Source organism: Phyllobates terribilis, unplaced genomic scaffold (assembly GCF_046119375.1).
Source record: "Phyllobates terribilis strain yellow unplaced genomic scaffold, ASM4611937v1 Scaffold_9__5_contigs__length_417890890, whole genome shotgun sequence".
Lineage (NCBI taxonomy): Eukaryota > Metazoa > Chordata > Amphibia > Anura > Dendrobatidae > Phyllobates > Phyllobates terribilis.
In genome coordinates, this window is record NW_027362769.1 from 299,979,389 (window position 1) to 300,000,139 (window position 20,751).

Sequence of the window (20,751 nt, forward strand, 5' to 3'; positions counted from 1 at the left end):
GATCAGTCAGTCAGTCCTGTCAGATCAGTCAGTCCTGTCAGATCAGTCAGTCCTGTCAGATCAGTCCAGTCAGTCAGTCCTGTCAGATCTATCAGTCAGTCAGTCCTGTCAGATCTATCAGTCAGTCAGTCCTGTCAGATCTATCAGTCAGTCAGTCCTGTCAGATCTGTCAGTCAGTCAGTCCTGTCAGATCAGTCAGTCAGTCCTGTCAGATCAGTCAGTCCTGTCAGATGTATCAGTCAGTCAGTCCTGTCAGATCAGTCAGTCAGTCCTGTCAGATCAGTCAGTCAGTCCTGTCAGATCAGTCAGTCAGTCCTGTCAGATCAGTCAGTCAGTCCTGTCAGATCAGTCAGTCAGTCCTGTCAGATCAGTCAGTCAGTCCTGTCAGATCTGTCAGTCCTGTCAGATCAGTCAGTCAGTCCTGTCAGATCAGTCAGTCAGTCCTGTCAGATCTATCAGTCAGTCAGTCCTGTCAGATCTATCAGTCAGTCAGTCCTGTCAGATCTATCAGTCAGTCAGTCCTGTCAGATCTATCAGTCAGTCAGTCCTGTCAGATCTATCAGTCAGTCAGTCCTGTCAGATCTATCAGTCAGTCAGTCCTGTCAGATCTATCAGTCAGTCAGTCCTGTCAGATCAGTCAGTCAGTCAGTCCTGTCAGATCAGTCAGTCCTGTCAGATGTATCAGTCAGTCAGTCCTGTCAGATCAGTCAGTCAGTCCTGTCAGATCTGTCAGTCCTGTCAGATCAGTCCAGTCAGTCAGTCCTGTCAGATCAGTCCAGTCAGTCAGTCCTGTCAGATCAGTCCAGTCAGTCAGTCCTGTCAGATCAGTCCAGTCAGTCAGTCCGTCAGATCTGTCAGTCAGTCAGTCCTGTCAGATCTGTCAGTCAGTCAGTCCTGTCAGATCTGTCAGTCAGTCAGTCCTGTCAGATCTGTCAGTCAGTCAGTCCTGTCAGATCTGTCAGTCAGTCAGTCCTGTCAGATCTGTCAGTCAGTCCTGTCAGTCAGTCAGTCCTGTCAGATCTGTCAGTCAGTCAGTCAGTCCTGTCAGTCCTGTCAGATCTGTCAGTCAGTCAGTCCTGTCAGATCTGTCAGTCAGTCAGTCCTGTCAGATCTGTCAGTCAGTCAGTCCTGTCAGATCAGTCAGTCCTGTCAGATCAGTCAGTCCTGTCAGATCAGTCAGTCCTGTCAGATCAGTCAGTCCTGTCAGATCAGTCAGTCCTGTCAGATCAGTCCAGTCAGTCAGTTCTGTCAGTCCTGTCAGATCAGTCAGTCAGTCCTGTCAGATCAGTCAGTCAGTCCTGTCAGATCTGTCAGTCAGTCAGTCCTGTCAGATCTGTCAGTCAGTCAGTCCTGTCAGATCTGTCAGTCAGTCCTGTCAGTCAGTCAGTCCTGTCAGATCTGTCAGTCAGTCAGTCAGTCCTGTCAGATCTGTCAGTCAGTCAGTCCTGTCAGATCTGTCAGTCAGTCAGTCCTGTCAGATCTGTCAGTCCTGTCAGATCAGTCCAGTCAGTCAGTCCTGTCAGATCAGTCCAGTCAGTCAGTCCTGTCAGATCAGTCCAGTCAGTCAGTCCTGTCAGATCAGTCCAGTCAGTCAGTCCTGTCAGATCTGTCAGTCAGTCAGTCCTGTCAGATCTGTCAGTCCTGTCAGATCTGTCAGTCCTGTCAGATCAGTCAGTCAGTCCTGTCAGATCAGTCAGTCAGTCCTGTCAGATCAGTCAGTCAGTCCTGTCAGATCAGTCAGTCAGTCCTGTCAGATCAGTCAGTCAGTCCTGTCAGATCAGTCCCGTCCGTTCAGTCCGGTCCGTTCAGTCCAGTCAAAAAATCTAAAAATAAAATGGCCCGTCAGACTTATACCGCAGAAGAGGTGTATGCCCTGCTGTGTTCTGACACTGATGACAGCGCAATCTCAGATGGAGATGTGGATTTTGAGGGCTTTAGTAGCGGCGACACTGAGAGCTCAGAAATGAGCAGTGATTCTGGTCCATCCTCAAGCCCAAGGACCAGTACAACAATAGGGGCAAATAGCGCTACTGGAGAAACGTCTCCAAATCAGGGAACACTGCCCAGTACAAGCGCTGTCCCTGCTACTAGTGAATTGGCGCACGCCAGTGTACAAGGGGCTTTGCCACATGATCTAGCATTTCCCAGATGGGAGGCTTCGGATTCGGCTGCTCCATTCAGCCCTGATTTCAACGCCACTCCTGGTATAAATGTGGAGGTGGAAGATTTTGGACCAATTCATTTTTTTTATTTGTTTTTTACAGACAGCTTGCTAGAGCATATTGTCGTGCAAACAAATTTATATGCATCCCAATTCATAAGCCAGAATCCCCGATCTTACTATGCTAGGGCAAATTTATGGACACCAACTAATGTCCCGGAAATAAAAAATTTTTTAGGACTTACATTTGCCATGGGGCTTGTTAAAAAACCGAGCATTCGATCCTACTGGTCCAACCACCCTGTTCAAGCCACCCCTATGTTTTCAGTCATTCTGCCTAGGACCCGTTATGAAATGCTCATGCGGTTTTGGCATTTTAACGACAATAGTCAATGCCTGCCCAGAAATGCCCCAGAACATGACAGGTTATATAAAATTAGACCCATCATTGAAAATTTGTCAGAAAAATTCTTAAGCCTCTACACCCCAACACAAAATATTTCTAATAGTTCAACCGGATACACATCCGCTTTCCGCATATATGAGGGGAAAGATAGCCAGCTAAACCCACCAGGATGCCCTACTTATCTGGGGACATCTGGAAAAATTGTTTGGGAGCTGATAAGTCCATTTTTTCAAAAAGGCTACAATCTATATGTGGACAATTATTACACCAGCATACCCCTATTTAAAAGTCTGGTTGAACACAACATCGGGGCTTGTGGGACCATCCGTAAAAACCGTCAGGGGTTTCCACAACCATTGGTCAACCAAAAGTTCCAAAAGGGGCAGTCAGGGGCTGTACGCAACGGAGAGCTGCTTGCCCTGAAATATAGGGATAAGAGGGATATTTTTGTCCTCAGCTCGATCCACACAGATGCCACAAGGGCCACTGTAGAACTAGGATCCACCACTCCGAAGCAAAAACCTGTGTCAGTCATTGACTACAACAAACACATGGGGGGTGTGGACCTTGCAGACCAGGTTCTACAGCCATACCAGGTATCAAGAAAGTCCTATACCTGGTATAAAAAGTTGGTTATCTATTTGTTTCAGGTGGCCACATACAATTCTTTTGTGTTGTACAAAAAAGCAGGAAATTGAGATCCTTTTCTTGATTATCAAGAAAAGGTAATTGAAAATCTTGTCTTTCAAAGTGTTAGCCCCGCTCATCCATTAGAATCTGAGGATGTGAAAAGACTCACTGAGCGACATTTTATTGCACTTATTCCAGCAACGGAAACAAGAAGGAACCCCCAGAAAAGATGTCGTGTATGTACTAAGAGAGGAATGAGGCGTGATACCCGCTACTATTGCCCACAATGCCCATCATTGCCAGCCTTATGCGTCACTGACTGCTTTAAAATCTACCACACAGAACCACGTTTTTAAACTGTAAAAATGTATCCCAATTTGTCATTCAAACATTTGGTTCATTTAGTGAATGACATATTCGAGTAGAGCTCACTTAATTTCCAGGGGTGGGGGTGGGGGTTCTCCAGAATCTAAACCTTCCATTGCGTGCTTGTTTCTGGAAATCATCCATCGAGTTAAAATGGTCACTAAACCCATAGATGAATTCCCAGAGGGGTGTCATTTCCAAAATGGGGTCACTTCAGGGGGGATTCTTTAGCTCTGGTACTCTGAAAAGTGCCAGAACAGCATAATCCCCCCTGAAGTGACCCCATTATGGAAATGACACCTCTGTGGGAATTCATCTATGGGTTTAGTGACCATTTACCTACTTATTTTCCCACCACTAGATTAATTTATACAGAGGAGTAGATTGTAAAATTCGGTCACTTGTTGTGGGTTTCCTCTGTTTAGGCACCTCAGGGGCTCTCCAAATGCAACATGGCGTCCGCTATCCATTCCAGTCAAATTTCCATTCCAAAAGTCAAATGGCGCTCCTTACCTTCCGAGCCATGCCGTGCGCCCAAACAGTGGCTTTGCACCACATATGGGATATCAGCGTGCTCAGGAGAAATTGCACAACACATTTTGGGGTCCATTTTTTCTGGCTGCCCTTGTGAAAATTAGAAATTGAGGCTAAAGTAGCAGTTTTGTGTTAAAAATGTGTTTTTTTATTTTCACCCTTCAACATTATAAAATTGTGTGAAGCTCCTGGGGGTTCAAGGTGCTCACCACACATCTAGATAAGTTCCTTGAGGGGTCTAGTTTCCAAAATGGGGTGACTTGTTGGGGGTTTCCTCTGTTTAGGCACCTCAGGGGCTCTCCAAATGCAACATGGCGTCCGCTATCGATTCCAGTCAAATTTCCATTCCAAAAGTCAAATGGCGCTCCTTACCTTCCGAGCCATGCCGTGCGCCCAAACAGTGGCTTTGCACCACATATGGGGTAACAGCGTGCTCAGGAGAAATTGCACAACACATTTTGGGGTCCATTTTTTCTGGCTGCCCTTGTGAAAATTAAAAATTTGAGGCTAAAGTAGCAGTTTTGTGTTAAAAATGTGTTTTTTTATTTTCACCCTTCAACATTATAAAATTGTGTGAAGCCCCTGGGGGTTCAAGGTGCTCACCACACATCTAGATAAGTTCCTTGAGGGGTCTAGTTTCCAAAATGGGGTGACTTGTTGGGGGTTTCCTCTGTTTAGGCACCTCAGGGGCTCTCCAAATGCAACATGGCGTCCGCTATCGATTCCAGTCAAATTTCCATTCCAAAAGTCAAATGGCGCTCCTTACCTTCCGAGCCATGCCGTGCGCCCAAACAGTGGCTTTGCACCACATATGGGGTATCAGCGTGCTCAGGAGAAATTGCACAACACATTTTGGGGTCCATTTTTTCTGGCTGCCCTTGTAAAAATTAAAAATTTGAGGCTAAAGTAGCAGTTTTGTGTTAAAAATGTGTTTTTTTTTATTTTCACCCTTCAACATTATAAAATTGTGTGAAGCCCCTGGGGGTTCAAGGTGCTCACCACACATCTAGATAAGTTCCTTGAGGGGTCTAGTTTCCAAAATGGGGTGACTTGTTGGGGGTTTCCTCTGTTTAGGCACCTCAGGGGCTCTCCAAATGCAACATGGCGTCTGCTATCGATTCCAGTCAAATTTCCATTCCAAAAGTCAAATGGCGCTCCTTACCTTCCGAGCCATGCCGTGCGCCCAAACAGTGGCTTTGCACCACATATGGGGTATCAGCGTGCTCAGGAGAAATTGCACAACACATTTTGGGGTCCATTTTTTCTGGCTGCCCTTGTGAAAATTAAAAATTTGAGGCTAAAGTAGCAGTTTTGTGATAAAAATGTGTTTTTTTATTTTCACCCTTCAACATTATAAAATTGTGTGAAGCCCCTGTGGGTTCAAGGTGCTCACCACACATCTAGATAAGTTCCTTGAGGGGTCTAGTTTCCAAAATGGGGTGACTTGTTGGGGGTTTCCTCTGTTTAGGCACCTCAAGGGCTCTCCAAATGCAACATGGCGTCCGCTATCGATTCCAGTCAAATTTCCATTCCAAAAGTCAAATGGCGCTCCTTACCTTCCGAGCCATGCCGTGCGCCCAAACAGTGACTTTGCACCACATATGGGGTATCAGCGTGCTCAGGAGAAATTGCACAACACATTTTGGGGTCCATTTTTTCTGGCTGCCCTTGTGAAAATTAAAAATTTGAGGCTAAAGTAGCAGTTTTGTGAAAAAAAGTTAAATGTTCATTGTTTTCTTCCACATTCCAAAAATTCCTGTGAAGCACCTGAAGGGTTAATAAACTTCTTGAATGTGGTTTTGAGCACCTTGAGGGGTACAGTTTTTAGAATGGTATCACTTTTGGGTATTTTCTGTCATAAAGGCTCCTCAAAGTCACTTCAAATAAGATGTGGTCCCTAAAAAAATATTTTTGTAAATTTTGTTGTAAAAATGAGAAATCGCTGGTCAACTTTTAACCCTTATAGCTTCCTAACAGAAAAAAATTTTGGTTCCAAAATTGTGCTGATGTGAAGTAGACATGTGGGAAATGTTATTCATTAACTATTTTGTGTGATATATCTCTCTGATTAAAGGGCATGAAAATTCAAAGTTTGAAAATTGCAAAATTTTCAAAATTTTTGCCAAATTTCCAATTTTTTCACAAATAAACGCAAGTGATATCGAAGAAATTTTACCACTATCATGAAGTACAGTATGTCACAAAAAAACAGTCTCAAAATCAGGGGGATCCGTTGAAGCGTTCCAGAGTAATTACCTCATAAAGTGACAGTGGTCAGAATTGAAAAAATTGGCCCGGTCACGAAGGCAAAAACAGGCTCTGGCGCGAAGTGGTTAAATACACATTCATACAGCTCTACACAGTGTGCTTTATACGCACATACATCTCTACACTGTGCGCTTTATATACACATACATACTGCTCTGCACTGTGCACTTTATATACATATACAGCTCTGCACTGTTTGCTTTATATACACATACAGCTCTGCACTGTACTTTATATGCACATACAGCTCTGCACTGTGCGCTTTATATACACATACAGCTCTGCACTGTACTTTATATGCACATACAGCTCTGCACTGTGCGCTTTATATACACATACATACAGCTCTACACTGTGCGCTTTATACACACATACAGCTCTGCACTGTGCGCTTTATATACACATACATACAGCTCTGCACTGTGTGCTTTATATACATATATAGCTCTGGACTGTGTGCTTTATATACACTTAAAGCTCTGCACTATGCGCTTTTTATGCATATACAGCTCTGCACTGTGCTCTTTATATACACATACATATAGCTCTGCACTGTGCACTTTATATACACACACATACAGCTCTGCACTATGCGCTTTATATACACACATACAGCTCTCCACTGTGCGTTTTATATACACATTCATACAGCTCTGCACTATGTGCTTTATATACACCTACATACAGCTCTACACTGTGTGCTTTATACACACATACAGCTCTGCACTGTGCGCTTCATATACACACACATACAGCTCTGCACTGTGCACTTTATATACACATACAGCTCTGCACTATGCACTTTTTAAGCATATACAGCTCTGCACTGTGTGCTTTTTATGCATATACAGCTCTACAGTGTGCACTTTATATACACATACATACAGCTCTGCACTGTGCACTTTGTATACACAAACAGCTCTGCACTGTGCACTTTATATACACATACATACTCCTCTGCACTGTGCGCTTTATATACACATACAGCTCTGCACTGTGCGCTTTATATACACATACATACAGCTCTGCACTATGTCCTTTATATACACATACAGCTCTGCACTATGTGCTTTATATACACATACATACAGCTCTGCACTGTGTGCTGTATATACACAAACAGCTCTGCACTGTGCGCTTTATATACAGATACAGCTCTGCACTAAGTGCTTTATATACACATAAGCTCTGCTCTGTGCGCTGTATATACACAAACAGCTCTGCACTATGTGCTTTATATACACCTACATATAGCTCTTCACTATGTGCTCTATACACACATACAGCTCTGCACTGTGCGCTTTATATACACATACATACAGCTCTGCTCTGTGCACTTTATACAGACATACAGCTCTGCACTGTGCACTTTATATACACATACAGGCAGCTCTGCACTGTGCGCTTTATGTACACATACATACAGCTCTGCACTGTGCGCTTTATATACACATACAGCTCTGCACTATGTCCTTTATATACACATACAGCTCTGCACTATGTGCTTTATTTACACATACATACAGCTCTGCACTGCGTGCTGTATATACACAAACAGCTCTGCACTGCGCGCTTTATATACAGATACAGCTCTGCACTATATGCTTTATATACATATAAGCTCTGCACTGTGCGCTGTATATACACAAACAGCTCTGCACTATGTGCTTTATATACACCTACATATAGCTCTTCACTATGTGCTCTATACACACATACAGCTCTGCACTGTGCGCTTTATATACACATACATACAGCTCTGCTCTGTGCACTTTATATGCATAGTACCTACGCAACGGGTAATTAACTCACATATTCTCCCATTCATGGGAAAGGAGGGGATTTTTCACCATATTATAATATATATAAACCTATAAGAGAGATGGTGCACCCCAGAAAATACAATTAGTGCAAACAGATGAATTAAAAGGTATATATTTTATTTAGGTATATTTAAAACAGGAAACACTACAAAAGTATAAAAAGAAGGTCAATAGGTATGGAGTGAGAAACACATGAAAAAGAAGATCACAGAGGGACATAGGGGCTCAATAGGCAGTGCATGAGGAGTCCTCTATATAAATCAGCACAGAAAGTGACAGTATTCACAGTTAGGGGCACAAACGTGCATGGACTCATAAGACAGTACCACTGCCATCAGCATAATTACCAGTATCCATCTAACAATTAGTATATAGGTATATCTATGCGCTCACTGTTGAGTATAAGTCAAGCTTACCCATATATGTCCGCTGTGATCGCGCCCCGACGCGCGTTTCGCGTGGTGGGCTTCCTCGGGGGGCGGTGTCTGTGCACTTTATACAGACATACATCACTGTGCACTTCATATACACATACAGGCAGCTCTGCACTGTGCGCTTTATGTACACATACATATAGCTCTGCACTGTACGCTTTATATACACATACATACAGCTCTGCACTGTGCACTTTATATACACATACAGCTCTGCACTGTGCGCTTTATATACACATACAGGCAGCTCTGCACTGTGCGCTTTACATACACATACAGTACAGACCAAAAGTTTGGACACACCTTCTCATTTAAAGAATTTTCTGTATTTTCATGACTATGAAAATTGTACATTCATACTGAAGGCATCAAAACTATGATTGAACACATGTGGAATTATATACTTAACAAAAAAGTGTGAAACAACTGAAAATATGTCTTATATTCTAGGTTCTTCAAAGTAGCCACCTTTTGCTTTGATGACTGCTTTGCACACTCTTGGCATTCTCTTGATGAGCTTCAAGAGGCAGTAAGCAGAAATGGTTTTCACTTAACAGGTGTGCCCTGTCAGGTTTAATAAATGGGATTTCTTGCCCTATAAATGGGGCTGTGACCATCAGTTGTGTTGTGCAGAAGTCTGGTGGATACACAGCTGATAGTCCTACTGAATAGACTGTTAGAATTTGCATTATGGCAAGAAAAAAAGCAGCTAAGTAAAGAAAAACGAGTGGCCATCATTACTTTAAGAAATGAAGGTCAGTCAGTGCGAAAAATTGGGAAAACTTTGAAAGCGTCTCCAAGTGCAGTTGCAAAAACCATCAAGCGCTTCAAAGAAACTGGCTCACATGAGGACCGCGCCAGGAAAGGAAGACCAAGAGTCACCTCTGCTTCTGAGGATAAGTTTATCCGAGTCACCAGCCTCAGAAATCCCAGGTTAACAGCAGCTCAGATTAGAGACCAGGTCAATGCCACACAGAGTTCTAGCAGAAGACACATCTCTTCAACAACTGTTAAGAGGAGACTTTGTGCAGCAGGCCTTCATGGTAAAATAGCTGATAGTAAACCACTGCTAAGGACAGGCAACAAGCAGAAGAGACTTGTTTGGGCTAAAGAACACAAGGAATGGACATTAGACCAGTGGAAATCTGTACTTTGGTCTGATGAGTCCAAATTTGAGATCTTTGGTTCCAACCACCGTGTCTTTGTGCGACGCAGAAAAGGTGAACGGATGGATTCTACATGCCTGGTTCCCACCATGAAGCATGAAGGAGGAGGTGTGATGGTGTGGAGGTGCTTTGCTGGTGACACTGTTGTGGATTTATTCAAAATTGAAGGCATACTGAGCCAGCATGGCTACCACAGCATCTTGCAGCGGCATGCTATTCCATCCGGTTTGCGTTTAGTTGGACCATCATTTATTTTTCAACAGGACAATGACCCGAAACACACCTCCAGGCTGTGTAAGGGCTATTTGACCAAGAAGGAGAGTGATGTGGTGCTATGCCAGATGACCTGGCCTCCACAGTCACCAGACCTGAACCCAATCGAGATGGTTTGGGGTGAGCTGGACCGCAGCGTGAAGGCAAAAGGGACAACAAGTGCTAAGCATCTCTGGGAATTCCTTCAAGATTGTTGGAAGACCATTTCCGGTGACTACCACTTGAAGCTCATCAAGAGAATGCCAAGAGTTTGCAAAGCAGTCATCAAAGCAAAAGGTGGCTACTTTGAAGAACCTAGAATATAAGACCTATTTTCAGTTGTTTCACACTTTTTTGTTAAGTATATAATTCCACATGTGTTAATTCATAGTTTTGATGCCTTCAGTGTGAATGTACAATTTTCATAGTCATGAAAATACAGAAAAATCTTTAAATGAGGTGTTTCCAAGCTATTGGTCTGTACTGTACATACAGCTCTGTACTGTGTGCTTTATGTACACATACATACAGCTCTGCACTGTGCACTTTATATACACATACAGACAGCTCTGCACTGTGCACTTCATATACACATACAGGCAGCTCTGCACTGTGTGCTTTATATACACACACATACAGCTCTGCACTGTGTGCTTTATATACACATACATACAGCTCTGAACTATGCATTTTATTATTCATATACAGCTCTGCACATTATATATACACACACACAAAAAGGTCAGACTTTTTTTTTGCACAAATCCATACAGAACAGCACAGCCACCAGACAATCTGATGAGTACAGACAATACCTGTTAGGCTATGTTCACACATTACTTTTTCGCAGCATTGTTTTTCTGCAGCAAAACCTGATCTTTTGCCAGGAAGGTTTGTTCAGGATTTTTCTTGTTTTTTTCCTTATTTTTTGCTGTGTTCTTGGTGCATTTTTGCTGCGTTTTTCTGAATCCTAAAGTTCAGCTTTACTTCCTCCACAGAAGCATGAACACAAGTCACAAATGCAAGACATATGTGAAGCCATATTAACCCCAATTTCATATGTAACAGTGGAAGGAGGTGAATTGTTCAAGAACAGTTTAACTAAGACACTGGCAGTGCATTGAGTTTGTAGGACACTATTTATTTTCACGCTATGGTCTGCCATTGAGTTGCTCAGTGATTGTTCAATTTCACATGTCCATGGGCCACAAGTATCTCACAAGTAGCTCAGCCAAGGTTTACTGTGTACACATCACTAATTTAATTAAACTGTACTATCCAAACTGCTATCTCAGTGACCAAGACAAGATGGTAAAATCACAAAAATGCAGCAAAACCTGATAGCTATGTTCACACTAGGCATTTTTTCACCACCCATTACTTCCAATGGGTGAAAAACGCTGAAAAAATGCTGAAAGAAGTTTCTTGCTCTATTGTGCAAAAAAAACTTGCAAAGCACAAAATACTGATTAAACTAAAACCAAGGTGTGTGCATGAGATTTCTGGAATCTCATAAACTTTGCTGGTACTGTAAAACGCAGCAGAAAATTTGCATAAAAAAGCATGAAAAAAACGCTGAAAAACCGCAATGTGTGAACATAGCCTTCTTTTTTTTTCTCCATCTCAGGTTATTCTGTTATTAAAACAGAAGGTTTAATTATAAAGTAAAAACTTCTGCTGAGAACAGCCTAAGATTTCCCCTAATGATAGAAGTGAAACAGGAATATGGAATCTTCTATGAAACCAGAAAGGAAACAAACCTTGCACATGTGAGCCATAACTAGAGCACACGGATGATAAAACACATACCTTGCGATAGAACTAACCTCTCGCAGGCTCCGCAGCAGCTCAGATGAGTTTCCCTGTCTGGATATCAAACAAGAAAATATGCAGATAAGTCACCTCCCAGTAGATGCCTGAGGTCATAGTACAACTGTACACCCTGCTCTATACCTTGTCTGTGTTCTTACAATTCCTGCACCAGTATGCTCATTGATTAAAATGAGATGAGGGAAACGAAATGGGAGGAGAGGAGAGAGAGAGAATAAGAGTATGTGTAAGATCTCCACATGTGGAGACGCAGGCCCGGTGTCAGCAACCGGGCAGGTGCCAGGGCCCTGAACAGGAGAGGGGCCCACTCGCGTTCTTGGACACCGGAGCGCTATGGGGCCCATGAGCGAGGGAGTCCTGTGCCAACGCCCGCGACTGGGCCCCCCCGCTTGCTCAGGGTCCCGGAACAATACTTACCTCTCCCCTTTCCTCCACAGGTCCTGTATCTTCTGCATCTCCTGACCGTCTCAGGTCAGAGGGCGCGATGATGTCTTTCCAGCACTCCCTCTGTTGAGCAGTCACAGTGCAGAGAGTGGCAAGATGGAGTCTGGAGCAGAGCAGTGGCAGCGAGCAAAGGTGAGTATTTTTTTTTTATGTATGGAGGCATGGATCATTATATGGGGCCCATACAGCAGGGAGCATTTTTATGGGGCCCATACAGCAGGGAGAATTTATATGGGGCTCATACAGCATGGAGCATTTCAATGGGGCCCATTATTCTGTATGCAGCATTATATGGGGCCTATTATTATGTATGGAGCAATATATGGGGCCCATAATACTGTATGGAGGACTATGTGGTGCCCATAATACTGTATGGAGGACTGCACTGTGCGCTGTTAGGATTTGCCGGTTTCTGAGCTATTGTAGAATTTACAATAGATATCACTCATGTAATATAAGAAGTAAGTGAAATCTTTGGCATTGTACTATATATATATTTCTCTGCCGTATCAGTGCATCATGAATTGTGGTATGTGTTGAAGGGGCCCACTGAGACTCTTTCGCATGGAGCCGGCCTCTGGAGAAGAGTATGTGTTCGATCTCCACATGTGGAGAAGAGTATGTGTAAGATCTCCGCCCACATGTGGACTGGAGCCCCTCCCCACTTGCTCAGGGCCCCAGCACAATACTTACCCCTCCCCTTTCCTCCACAGGTCCTGTATCTTCCGTTTCTCCTGACTGTGACGTCTCAGGTCAGAGGGTGCAATGATGTCTTTCCAGCGCGCCCTCTGCTGAGCAGTCACAGCACAGAGAGTGGGCAGATGGCGACACTAAGGAGTCCGGAGCAGAGCAGTGGCAGCAAGGAGAGGTGAGTATTGTTTTTTTTTTTATGTATGAAGGAATGGAGCATAATATGGGGCCCATACAGCAGGGAGCATTTCTATGGGGTTCATACAGCATGGAACATTTCTATGGGGCCCATACAGCAAGGAGTATTTCTATGTGGCCCATACAGCAGGGAACATTTCTATGGGGCCCATATAGCAGGGAGCATTATATAGGGGCCTGTATACTGTATGGAGAATTATATGGGGGCCAGTATTTTGCATGGAGCATTATATGGGGACCATACAGCATGGAGCATTATATGGGGACCAGTATTCTGCATGGAGCATTATACTGGGGCCAGTATTCTGCATGGAGCATTATACTGGGGCCAATATTCTGCATGGAGCATTATATGGGGGCCAGTATTTTGCATGGAGCATTATATGGGGGCCAGTATTCTGCATGGAGCATTATATGGGGGCCAGTATTCTGCATGGAGCATTATATGGGGGCCAGTATTCTGCATGGAGCATTATATTGGGGCCAGTATTCTGCATGGAGCATTATATGGGGGCCAGTATTCTGCATGGAGCATTATATTGGGGCCAGTATTCTACATGGATCATTATATGGGGGCCAGTATTCTGCATGGTGCATTATATTGGGCCCATTATTCTGTACAAAGCATTATATGGGGTCCATTATTCTGCACAGAGCATTATATGGGGCCTGTTATTCCTTATGGAGCAATATATGGGGCCCATAATACTGTATGAAGGACTATGTGGTGCCCATAATGCTGTATGGAGGACTATGTGGTGCCCATAATACTGTATGGAGGACTATACTGTCTGGTCTGCACTGTGCACTGTGAGGATTCGCCGGTTTCTGAGCTATTGTAGAATTTACAATAGATATCACTTATGTAATGTAAGAAGTGAAATCTTTGGCATTGTACTATATATATATTTCTCTGCCGTATCTGTGCATCATGAATGGTGGTATGTGTTGAAGGGGCCCACTGAAACTCTTTTGCCTGGGGCCCACGAAAACATGGAGCTGGCCCTGTGGAGAAGTGTATGTGTAAGATCTCAGCCCACATGTGGACTGGAGCCCCCCCCCCCACTCGCTCAGGGCCCCGGCACAATACTTACCTCTCCCCTTTCCTCCACAGGTCCTGTATCTTCTGTTTCTCCTGACTGTGACGTCTCAGGTCAGAGGGCGCAGTGACGTCTTTCCAGCGCGCCCTCTGTTGAGCAGTCACAGTGCAGAGAGATTGAAGACGGTGACACTGAGAAGTCCAGAGTAGTGGCAGCGAGGAGAGATGATTATTTTTTTTATGTATGAAGGCATGGAGCATAATGTGGGGCCCATACAGCAGGGAGCATTTTTATAGGGCCCATACAGCAGGGAGCATTTCTATGGGGCTCATACAGCATGGAGCATTATATTGGGGCCTGTACACTGTATGGAGGATTATATGGGGGCAAGTATTCTGCATGGAGCATTATATGGGGGTCAGTATTCTGCATGGAGCATTATCTTGGGGCCAATATTCTGCATGGAGCATCAAATGGGGTCTATTATTCTGTATGGAGCATTATATGTAGCTCATTATTCTTTACAAAGCATTATATTAGGTCCATTATTCTGTACGGAGCATTGTATGGGGTCCATTATTCTGTACGGAGCAATATATGAGGCCTATTATTTTGTATGGAGCAATATATGGGGCCCATAATACTGTATGGAGGACTATACTGTCCGGTCTGCACTGTGTGCTGCGAGGATTTGCCGGTTTCTGCGCTAATGTAGAATTTACAATAGATACCACTCATGTAATGTAAGAAGTAAGTGAAATCCTTGGCATTGTACTATATATATATTTATCTGCCGTATCTGTGCATCATGAATGGTGGTATGTGTCAAAGGGGCCCACTGAAACTCTTTCGCCCGGGGCCCACGAAAACCTGGAGCCGGCCCTGTGGAGAAGAGTATGTGTACGATCTCCACATGTGGAGAAGAGTATGTGTAAGATCTCCAAATGTGGAGAAGAGTATGTGGAAGGTCTCCACATGTGGATAAGAGTATGTGTAGGATCTTCACATGTGGATAAGTATGTGTAAGATCTCAACTGTGGGTCTCCACATGTGCATAAGAGTATGTGTAGGATCTCCACATGTGGATAAGAATATGAGTAGGATCTTCACATGTGGATAAGTATGTGTAAGATCTCAACCGTGGGTCTTCACATGTGGATAAGAATATGTGTAGGATCTCCACATGTGGATAAGAATATGAGTAGGATCTTCACATGTGGATAAGAATATGTGTAGGATCTCCACATGTGGATAAGAGTATGTGTATGATCTCCACATGTGGATAAGAGTATGTGTAGGATCTCCACATGTGGATAAGAGTATGTGTAGGATCTCCAAATGTGGATGAGAGTAGGTGTAGGATCTCCACATGTGGATAAGAGTATTTGTAGGATCTCCACATGTAGCCACATGTGGATAAGAGTATGTGTAAGATATCTACATGTGGATAAGAGTATGTGTGTGATCTACACATGTGGATAAGAGTATGTGTAGGATCTTCACATGTGGATGAGTATCTGTAAGATCTCCATTTGGATAAGAGAATGTGTATGATCTCCACTTGTGGATAAGAGAATGTGTAAGATCTCCACATATAGATAAGGGTGTGTGTAAGATCTCCACATGTGGATAAAAGTATATGTAGGATCTCCACCTGTGGATAATAGTATGCGTGTGATCTCCACCTGTGGATAAGAGTATGTGTAGGATCTCCACATAAGAGTATGTGTAGGATCTCCACATGTGGAGAAGAGTATGTGTAAGGTCTCCACATGTGGATGAGTATGTGTAGAATCTCCACATGTGGATGATAGTATGTGTAGGATCTCCACATGTGGATGAGAGTACGTGTAGAATGTCCATATGTGGATAAGAGTATGTGTAAGATCTTCACATGTGAATAAGTGTCACATGTATATCAAGTATGACAGACAGTTGTTCTAGATCCGTCTGTAGAAGGTCACTGCACTTGGCTTTGCAGACATATTCTTGATCCTTTCATCTCTGTAGTGTAGTGATATCCGTCTTCATCTTGGACCTAGCAGTGACCTCCACCTTGTGCTGCTAATTGACACACCCTTGCTGGATGTTTAAATATTCTCAGTGTCTCCAGAGAGTCGCCGGTGATAGCTCTATTTTCCTTTGTCCAGGCCTGAAGTACTAGTAGTTGGCTAGTTGGGGTTCCCTTGGAGGATAGTTGGCGTGATCTCTCTGGTGTCTTCTCAAGCTAAGTGTTTTCCCTCGTGCGTTTACCTGTTTGTCTTTAGTTGCATTTGGGGGCTGACTAGTGCTCACCCCGTTCCCTCCCTACCTAGGGCCTATTGCTAGGGGCAGTCAGGGATTAGGTTTCCTGCTCTGCGAAAGGTACAGAACCTATTTAGGAACATTAGGGGAGTTAGGGTGATTGTTAGATCTGCCTAGGAGTCTCCACTCCCCCTTTCCCTAGTGTTTGGCCATCCTTCCCCTCTTTCCATTGTTGTGCACTTGGTTCTTCCCTCACCTCGCGTGACAATAAGGGTATGTGCCCACGTAGCAGTTTACAAGCGTATTTGATGCGGAATTTCCGCAGCGGAAACGCTTGTAAAACGCTTGCTAATCCCCACCCCATGGTCCCCAATGAGAATCCGCAAGTTCTATGCCCATGCTGCTGATTTTTTCGCAGCGTTTTTGGTGCGCACAAAAATCCGCAGCATTTCAATTAATTTGGAGTTTCCGCATGCGGAATTGCCTTTTCAACGCAAGGCAATTCCGCATGTCGAAAAACACGCGATAAACGCTTGCGAAATTCCGCATGCGTTTTTCCGGGAAAGGACATTTGGAAATGAAGCGCAAATTTTCCGCTTCATTTCCGCAACGTGGGCACATAGCCTCAGGCTATGTGCCCACGTAGCGTTTTACACACGTATATGCTGCGGAATTTTCGCAGCGTAAACGCTTGTGAAACGCTAGGTAATCCATCCCCCATTGTCCCGAAGGAAAATCCGCAAGTTCTATGCCCATGCTGCGGATTTTTCCGCAGTGTTTTTGATGCGCGCAAAAATCCGCAGCATGTCAATTAATTTTGCGTTTCCGCAAGCGGAATTGCCTTTGCAATGCAATAAAGAACGCAAGGCAATTCCGCATGTCGAAAACGCGCGATAAACGCGTGCGGAAATCCGCATGCGTTTTTCCGAGAGAGGACATGCGGAAATGAAGCAGAAATTTTCTGCTTCATTTCCGCAACGTGGGCACATAGCCTTAGAATGTAGGATTTTCACATGTGGATGAGTATGTGTAAGATCTCCACACTTGGATCTCCGCATGTGGATAAGAGAATGTGTATGATCTGTGGGTCTCCACATGTGCATAAGAGTATGTGTAGGATCTCCACATGTGGATAAGAAAATGAGTAGGATCTTCACATGTGGATAAGTATGTGTAAGATCTCAACCGTGGGTCTCCACATGTGGATAAGAATATGTGTAGGATCTCCACATGTGGATAAGAGTATGAGTGTGATGTCCACGTGTGGATAAGAATATATGTGTGATCTCGACCTGTGGATAAGAGTATGTGTAGGATCTCCACATGTAGATAAAAGTATATGTGTGATATCCACATGTGGATGAATATGTGTCGGATCTCCACATGTGGATAAGAATATTTGTAGTATCTCCACATGTGAATAAGAGAATGTGCTTGATCTCCGCATGTGGATAAGAGAATGTGTAGGATCTCTACCAGTAAATAAGAGTATGTGTAGCATCTCCACATGTGGATAATTATATGTGTAGGATCTCCACATTTGGATGAGTATGTGTAGGATCTTCACATGTGGATACGACTATGTGTAGGATCTCCACATGTGGATAAGAGTATGTGTAGGATCTCCACATGTGGATAAGAGTATGTGTGCTATCGCCATGTGTGGATAAGAATATGTGTGTGATCTCCACGTGTGAATAAGAGTATGTGTAGGATCTCCACATGTGGGTAAGAGTATGCGTAGTGTAGGATCTTCACATGTGGATAAGAGTATGTGTAAAATAACCACTTTCAGATAAGAGTATGTGACGCCCTGCGGCTGCAGGCTGTCACAGAACTCCTGGGTGTTGCACAGACGGATTTTCCCCAGTGGCCTCAATACATGCAGACACCTCCACCCAAGTCCTCTAGATGGAGCCCTGTCAGGTATATATATACTGGGGGGTGGAGTTGAGGAAGTCAATCAGTGGGAAGCAGTGAGTGTGACACGATGTTGCAGCACCAGACAAGCTGAAGTCTGTGTGGCTAAAAGCCACACTAGGCTCAAGCTGCTTGCTAGTCTGGCTAGTGAGGGCCTAGAGTGGGCCAGAAAGCAAGGAGAAGAGAAGAGCCACGAGGGACAGAGGAACCACAGAGGGTTCGTCCCCTGATGCAAGCCGGGCACCGGGCCCGAGCCCATTGGGACCTCCATGCCCAGTAGGGAATCCGGTATACTGAGGAGGATTTCATATCCCTCAGTCCACCCATGAATACCGCATATTTAGAGGACTAGGTGCCACAAAGGCCCCAGCGTCCAGGGATAGTGGTAACCAGTGGGAAAGCCCTCGCCGCCAAGCAAGACGGGTGAGAGAGACATCAAGGGAGCTAGACCCTGTTCCAGGCAGGTCAGAAGCTCCAGGGAGCATACAGAGAGACAGGAAGATACAGAAAGGAGGCCTTACACCCGCTCACTGGGGAGCAAGTCCAGAAGTGCACACCACCTACAAGTACCCCGGACCGTACCTGACTACCATCATCAGTAAAGGTACTGAAGCGAACCCCTGTGTGCGTGTCTGTTCTTCCTCTGACCCGGCTGGGTCCCCTCTCTCCTGCATCCCTTCACACCATCCCTGCCCCAGGGGCCCGCTCCACCTGTGGGGAGCAGAAACACCTCAGCTGCCATCCCAACACCCCCGGAGGTCTGAAGCAGCGCTGGTAATCATTACCAGGTACCACAGGTGGCGTCACAAACTGTTTATTTATTTTATCCAAGTTCCAATCCCCTTTTTCAAGAGTGACCCCAGGGTACGGGCCCGGGAGCCGACCACCGCGACATCCCCAAAACCAGGCAAAGGCCCGGGTACCGAGTCGTCCCCATCCCCTGGGCTCGACAAGTACGTGTAGGTTCTCTCCCTGTGGATTAGAGTATGTGTAGGATCTCCACATTTGGATAAGAATATGTGTAGGATCTCCACATGTGGATAAGAATATGTGTAGGATCGCCACATGTGGATAAGAATATGAGTACGATCTTCACATGTCGATAAGAGTATGTGTAAGATCTGCACACATGGAGAATAGTATGTGTAAGATCTCCACATGTGGATAAGAGTATGTGTAGGATCTTCACATGTGGATAAGTATGTGTAAGATCTCCACCGTGGGTCTCCACATGTGGATAAGAGTATGTGTAGGATCTCCACATGTGGATAAGAATATGTGTAGGATCTCCACATGTGGATAAGAATATGTGTAGGATCTCCACATGTGGATAAGAATATGAGTAGGATCTCCACATGTGGATAAGAATATGAGTAGGATCTTCACATGTGGATAAGAGTATGTGTAAGATATCTACATGTGGATAAGAGTATGTGTAGGATCTTCACATGTGGATGAGTATCTGTAAGATCTCCATTTGGATAAGAGAATGTGTATGACCTCCACTTGTGGATAAGAGAATGTGTAAGATCTCCTCATATAGATAAGGGTATGTGTAAGATCTCCACATGTGGATAAGATTATATGTAGGATCTCCACCTGTGGATAAGAGTATGCGTGTGATCTCCAACTGTGGATAAGAGTATGCGTAGGATCTCCACATAAGAGTATGTGTAGGATCTCCACATGTGGAGAAGAGTATGTGTAAGGTCTCCACATGTGGATGAGTATGTGTAGGATCTCCACATGTGGAGAAGAGTATGTGTAAGGTCTCCACATGTGGATGAGTATGTGTAAGGTCTCCACATGTGGATGAGTATGTGTAGGATCTCCACATGTGGAGAAAAGTATGTGTAAGGTCTCCACATGTGGATGAGTATGTGTAGGATCTCCACATGTGTATAAGTATGTGTAGAATCTCCACATGTGGATAAGAGTATATGTAGGATCTCCACATGTGGATGATAGTATGTGTAGGATCTCCACATGTGGATGAGAGTACGTGTAGAATGTCCACATGTGGATGATAGTATGTGTAAGATCTCCTCATGTGAATAAGAGTATGTGTTAGATCTTCAAATGTGGATAAGTGTCACATGTATATCAAGTATGACAGACAGTTGTTCTAGATCCGTCTGTAGAAGGTCACTGCGCTTGGCTTTGCAGACATATTCTTGATCCTTTCATCTCTGTAGTGTAGTGATATCCGTCTTCATCTAGGACATAGCAGTGACCTCCACCTTCTGCTGCTAATTGACACACCCTTGCTGGATGTTTAAATATTCTCAGTGTCTCCAGAGAGTCGCCGGTGATAGCTCTATTTTCCTCTGTCCGGGCCTGAAGTA

At 44.3% G+C, this 20,751-nt stretch overlaps 1 protein-coding gene and 1 long non-coding RNA gene across 3 annotated transcripts in view; one reads left to right on the top strand and one right to left on the bottom strand.

The window, feature by feature from the left end:
* The window catches only part of LOC141162131 (acyl-coenzyme A amino acid N-acyltransferase 1-like), a 73,206-nt gene extending 61,248 nt beyond the window's left edge, over nucleotides 1-11,958 (bottom strand). The window contains exon 1 of one of the 2 annotated variants that reach the window (XM_073647896.1): nucleotides 11,850-11,958. The gene's annotated coding sequence lies outside the window, so the exon portion shown is untranslated. The remainder of the gene's footprint in view (nucleotides 1-11,849) is intronic. The other variant, XM_073647897.1, reaches the window with a different exon arrangement.
* Nucleotides 1-20,751, top strand: part of LOC141162133 (uncharacterized) — a 51,958-nt gene that overhangs the window by 10,777 nt on the left and 20,430 nt on the right. Inside the window, exon 2 of the long non-coding RNA XR_012250741.1 lies at nucleotides 12,308-12,446. This is a non-coding gene — a long non-coding RNA (uncharacterized lncRNA). The remainder of the gene's footprint in view (nucleotides 1-12,307; nucleotides 12,447-20,751) is intronic.